Source organism: Vidua chalybeata, chromosome 33, assembly GCF_026979565.1.
Source record: "Vidua chalybeata isolate OUT-0048 chromosome 33, bVidCha1 merged haplotype, whole genome shotgun sequence".
In the NCBI taxonomy this organism is placed as follows: Eukaryota; Metazoa; Chordata; class Aves; order Passeriformes; family Viduidae; genus Vidua; species Vidua chalybeata.
The window spans coordinates 1,257,156-1,263,390 of NC_071562.1; the positions used below are offsets into that span (position 1 = coordinate 1,257,156).

The 6,235-nt window shown below is 54.7% G+C and overlaps 1 long non-coding RNA gene across 1 annotated transcript; it reads right to left on the reverse strand.

Annotated features, from left to right (window-relative positions):
* Positions 1-130: 130 nt before the first annotated feature.
* Positions 131-2,539, reverse strand: LOC128802058 (uncharacterized). Its single transcript, XR_008435299.1, has 2 exons — positions 2,358-2,539; positions 131-1,805 (listed from the first exon to the last, which is right to left on the reverse strand). It is a non-coding gene; the product is annotated as an uncharacterized LOC128802058 (long non-coding RNA).
* Between the last annotated feature and the right edge of the window lie 3,696 nt (positions 2,540-6,235).

Genomic DNA, 6,235 nt, shown 5'->3' on the forward strand with positions numbered 1-6,235 from the left:
ATTTCAGTTCAGGTTTTTTTTCCCCATTTTATTCCCAAATAAAGTTTTTATTTTTAATTCTGGTTTGGTTTTTTTATTTTTCCCCATTTTATTCCCAAATAAACTTTTTATTTTTATTCCCGGTTTGGGGTTTTTCCCCTTCCCCCCCCCCTTTTTTTTTTTTTTTTTTTTGGGATTTTGGGCCGCTCCCCATCTCGAAATTCCAGGATCTGGGAGTTGGGGATGAGAGGGAAACTGAGGCAGGGAACACCCCCCTCCCCTCCCTCAAAATTCCCAAAGTCAGGCTCCAACAGAGAAGGGAAACTGAGGCAGGGAGCCCTCGGAATGTTGGAAAAACGCCCCCAAAAAAATCCCCAAATTTGGGATCCCAGGAAAAGGGAAACTGAGGCAGGGAAGCCCCTCCCCCCGGGGAAACTGAGGCACGAGGGGGATTTGGGATTTTTTTTTCAGGAGGGATTTGGGGTTTTTGGGGGGATTTTGGGGGGTTGGAATGTTCCTCTGGGGCAGTTTTTGGGGTGGTTTTGGGGGATTTTCGGGGATTTTTGGGGGGGGAATTTTGGGATATTTTGGGGATTTTCAGGGATATTTTTGGGTTATTTTTAGGGCTCTTTTGGGAATATTTTGGGCATAATTTGGGGATATTTTGGGGGTATTTTGGGGATAATTTCAGGACAGTTTTGGGCTATTTTTGGTCTATTTTGGGCACAGTTTTGTGATATTTTGAGGATATTTTGGGATAATTTTGGGCAATTTTCAGGGCTATTTTGGGGATAATTCTGGGATATTTTTGGGATGTTTAGTGATTATTTCTGGGCTATTTTTGGGGTGATTTTTGGGATGGTTTTGGGATATTTTTGGGCTGTTTTCACAGCTATTTCAGGGCTGGTTTTGGGATCATTTCAGGATATTTCGGGGCTATTTTTGGGATAATTTTTGGCTCTTTGGGGGCTATTTTTGGGGTGATTTTGGGGCAGTTTTGGGATAATTTTGGGGCTCAGAGCTCGTCGTGCTCCTCGTGCCCCGCCGGCGGCTCCCGGCAGGGTTTTGGGGATAACTTTGGGATAACTTTGGGATAATTTCGGGATATTTTGGGATAATTTCGGGATATTTTGGGATAATTTCGGGATATTTTGGGATATTTTGGGATAATTTCGGGATATTTTGGGATAATTTCGGGATATTTTGGGATAATTTCGGGATATTTGGGGCTCAGAGCTCGTCGTGCTCCTCGTGCCCCGCCGGCGGCTCCCGGCAGGGTTTTGGGGATAACTTTGGGATAATTTCGGGATATTTCGGGATAATTTCGGGATATTTTGGGATAATTTCGGGATATTTTGGGATATTTTTGGGGTGATTTTGGATAATTTTGGGGCTCAGAGCTCGTCGTGCTCCTCGTGCCCCGCCGGTGGCTCCCGGCAGGGTTTTGGGATAATTTTGGGATAATTTTGGGATATTTTGGGATAATTTCAGGACATTTTGGGATATTTTTGGGATAATTTTGGGGCTCAGAGCTCGTCGTGCTCCTCGTGCCCCGCCGGCGGCTCCCGGCAGGGTTTTGGGATAATTTTGGGATAATTTCGGGATATTTTGGGATAATTTCGGGATATTTTGGGATATTTTGGGATAATTTCAGGATATTTTGGGATGATTTTGGATAATTTTGGGGCTCAGAGCTCGTCGTGCTCCTCGTGCCCCGCCGGCGGCTCCCGGCAGGCCGCCGGTGTCTGCAGCTCCAGCAGGTACTCGCAGCGGCTCGGCTCCGTGGCCGCCGTCAGCGCCGTGTCCCGGCCACACCTGAGGCGCACCTGGAGGGGACAGGGACACCTGACACACCTGGGACACACCTGGAGACAGCTGGGGACAGCTGGGACACACCTGGGGACACCTGGGACACACCTGAGACACCTGGGACACACCTGGGATACACCTGAGATACACCTGAGACACACCTGAGACACCTGGGACACACCTGAGACATCTGGGACACACCTGACACACCTGGGACACACCTGGGACACACCTGGGACACACCTGGGGACACCTGACACACCTGGGGACACACCTGAGACACCTGGGGACAGCTGAGACACACCTGAGACATCTGGGGACACTTGGGGACACCTGAGGACACCTGGGACAGACCTGGGGACACTTGGGAGGGGACAGGGACACCTGGGACACACCTGAGACACACTTGGGGCACACCTGGGGGCACCTGACACACCTGGGGACAGGGACAGGGATGGGGGGGGGTTTGGGGACACAGGGGGGGCTCAGGTGACGTCACACAGGTGTGCCACAGGTGATGTCACACAGGTGATGTCACACAGGTGACGTCACCCAGGTGTGCCGCTCACCGTGGTGGCGCGGGCGGGTCTGGGGTGGGGTTTGGGGACACCCAGGTGTCACACAGGTGACGTCACCCAGGTGTCCCCCAGGTGTGCCACTCACCGTGGTGGCGCGGGCGGGTTTGGGGTGGGGTTTGGGGGCACACAGGTGACACACAGGTGACACAGGTGTCACCCAGGTGTCCCCCAGGTGTGCCACTCACCGTGGTGGCGCGGGCGGGGCCCTGCCAGCACCCCGTGCCCCCCTCGTATTTCTGGGCCCCGAATTTGTCGCCTTCGGGCCCCGCCCAGGAGCCCCAGAGCCTGCGGGGGAGGGGCAGCGCGTCAGGGGACACCGGGGGGGGGCAGGGGACATTGGGGGGGGACAGGGGACACCTGGGGGGGGGACAGGTGACATTTGGGGGGGGGGCAGGTGACATTTGGGGGGGGGTCAGGGGACATTTGGGGGGGACAGGGGACATTTGGGGGGGGTCAGGTGACACTGGGGGGGGTCAGGTGACATTTGGGGGGGCAGGGGACACCTGGGGGGTCAGGGGACATTTGGGGGGGGTCAGGTGACATTTGGGGGGGGGCAGGGGACACCTGGGGGGGGGACAGGTGACATTTGGGGGGGGGGCAGGTGACATTTGGGGGGGGGACAGGGGACATTGGGGGGGGGTCAGGGGACATTGGGGGGGGTCAGGTGACATTTGGGGGGGCAGGGGACATTTGGGGGGTCAGGTGACATTTGGGGGGGGTCAGGTGACATTTGGGGGGGGGCAGGGGACACCTGGGGGGGGGACAGGTGACATTTGGGGGGGGGCAGGTGACATTTGGGGGGGGGACAGGGGACATTGGGGGGGGGTCAGGTGACATTTGGGGGGGTCAGGGGACATTGGGGGGGGGGCAGGGGACATTTGGGGGGGTCAGGTGACATTTGGGGGGTCAGGGGACATTGGGGGGGGGCAGGGGACATTTGGGGGGGTCAGGTGACATTTGGGGGGTCAGGGGACATTTGGGGGGGTCAGGGGACATTTGGGGGGTCAGGGGACATTTGGGGGGGACAGGGGACATTTGGGGGGGGTCAGGTGACACTGGGGGGGACAGGTGACATTTGGGGGGGGTCAGGGGACATTTGGGGGGGGTCAGGGGACATTTGGGGGGGGTCAGGTTACAGCTGTGGGAGGGGCGGGGGGCTCAGGTGACACCGGGGGTTGTCCCTGAGTGTCCCCAGGGCAGTTTTTGGGTTCCCCCAAGATGATTTTTGGGGTGCCCAGGGCAGTTTTGGGGTTCCCAGGGCAGTTTTTGGGGTTCCCATGTTGGTTTTTGGGGTGCCCATGGCAGTTTTTGGGGTTCCCATGTTGGTTTTTGGGGTGCCCATGGCAGTTTTTGGGGTTCCCATGTTGGTTTTTGGGGTGCCCATGGCAGTTTTTGGGGTTCCCAGGGCAGTTTTTGGGGTTCCCATGTTGGTTTTTGGGGTTCCCAGGGCGGTTTTTGGTATTCCCAGGGCAGTTTTTGGGATTCCCAGGGGGATTTTGGGATTCCCAGGGCAGTTTTTTGGTGCTCCCAGGGCAGTTTTTGGGGTTCCCAGGTTGGTTTTTGGGGTGCCCAGGGCGGTTTTTGGGGTTCCCAGGGCAGTTTTGGGGTTCCCAGGGCAGTTTTTGGGGTTCCCATGTTGGTTTTTGGGGTGCCCAGGGCGGTTTTTGGGGTTCCCAGGGCAGTTTTTTGGGGTTCCCATGTTGGTTTTTGGGGTGCCCAGGGCGGTTTTTGGGGTTCCCATGTTGGTTTTTGGGGTGCCCATGGCAGTTTTTGGGGTTCCCATGTTGGTTTTTGGGGTGCCCATGGCAGTTTTTGGGGTTCCCAGGGCAGTTTTTGGGGTTCCCATGTTGGTTTTTGGGGTTCCCAGGGCGGTTTTTGGGGTTCCCAGGGCAGTTTTTGGGGTTCCCAGGGCGGTTTTTGGGGTTCCCAGGGCAGTTTTTGGGGTTCCCAGGGCAGTTTTTGGGGTTCCCATGTTGGTTTTTGGGGTGCCCAGGGCGGTTTTTGGGGTTCCCAGGGCAGTTTTGGGGTTCCCAGGGCAGTTTTTGGGGTTCCCATGTTGGTTTTTGGGGTGCCCAGGGCGGTTTTTGGGGTTCCCAGGGCAGTTTTTGGGGTTCCCATGTTGGTTTTTGGGGTGCCCAGGGCGGTTTTTGGGGTTCCCATGTTGGTTTTTGGGGTGCCCAGGGCAGTTTTTGGGGTTCCCAGGGCAGTTTTTTGGGGTGCCCAGGGCACTTTTTGGGGTTCCCAGGGCAGTTTTGGGGTTCCCAGGGCAGTTTTTGGGGTTCCCATGTTGGTTTTTGGGGTTCCCATGTTGGTTTTTGGGGTTCCCAGGGCAGTTTTGGGGTGCCCAGGGCAGTTTTTGGGGTGCCCAGGGCGGTTTTTGGGGTTCCCAGGGCAGTTTTTGGGGTTCCCATGTTGGTTTTTGGGGTGCCCAGGGCAGTTTTTGGGGTTCCCATGTTGGTTTTTGGGGTGCCCAGGGCAGTTTTTGGGGTTCCCATGTCGGTTTTTGGGGTTCCCAGGGCAGTTTTTGGTGTTCCCAGGGCAGTTTTTGGGGTTCCCAGGGCGGTTTTTGGGGTTCCCAGGGCAGTTTTTGGGGGTCCCAGGGCAGTTTTTGGGGGTCCCAGGGCGGTTTTTGGGGTTCCCATGTTGGTTTTTGGGGTGCCCATGGCAGTTTTTGGGGTGCCCAGGGCGGTTTTGGGGGTGCCCTGACCCCAGGCTGGTCTCGGCGCCGCCGTTTTTGGGTCTCTGGGTGACGCGCTGGAAGGGGCAGAGCCGGTACAGGTACCTGGGGGGAGAGAACCCCAAAAACTCTCAAAAACCTCCCAAAAACATCCCAAAAACCTCCCAAAAACCGCCCAAAAACCTCCCAAAAACCGCCCAAAACCCCCCCAAAAACTGCCCCAAAATCACCCCAAAAAACTCTCAAAAACTGCCCCAAAAACCTCCCAAATATATCCCAAATCCCCCTAAAAACCTCCCAAAAACCGCCCCAAAGCCACCCAAAAAATATCCCAAAAACCTCCCAAAAACTGCCCCAAAAACCTCCCAAAAACTGCTCCAAAAAATCCCAAAAACCGCCCCAAAATCACCCCAAAAACCTCTCAAAAATGTCCCAAAACCCCCCAAAAACCTCCCAAAAACTGCCCCAAAAACCCCCCAAAAACCTCCAAAAAAATCCCAAAACCCCCTAAAAACCTCCCAAAAACTGCCCCGAAATCCTCCCAAAAACTGCCCCAAAAACCGCCCAAAAACCTCCCAAAAAAATCCCAAAACCCCCTAAAAACCTCCCAAAAACTGCCCCAAAAACCTCCCCAAAAAATCCCAAAACCCCCTAAAAACCTCCCAAAAACTGCCCCAAAAACCTCCCAAAAACATCCCAAAAAACTCCCAAAAACCTCCCAAAAACTGCCCCAAAGTCACCCCAAAAACCTCCCAAAAACCACCCCAAAGCCACCCCAAAAATATCCCAAAAACTGCCCCAAAAACCTCCCAAGAACATCCCAAAAACCCCCGAAAAACCTCCCAAAAACTGCCGCAAAAAAACCCCAAAAACTGCCCCAAAAACCACCCAAAAACCTCCCAAAAACTTCCCAAAAATATCCCCTAAAACCTCCCAAAAACAGCCCAAAAAACCCCCCTAAAACCTCCCAAAAACAGCCCCAAAAAACCCCAAAAATATCCCAAATCCCCCCAAAAACTGCCCCAAAAACCCCCCAAAAACCTCCCAAAAATATCCCCAAAACCACCCAAAAACCTCCCAAAAATATCCCCAAAACCACCCAAAAACCGTCGCAAATTCACCCCAAAAGCATCCCCAAAACCTCCCAAAAACCTCCACAAAAATCTCCCAAAAACTGCCCCAAAAACAGCCC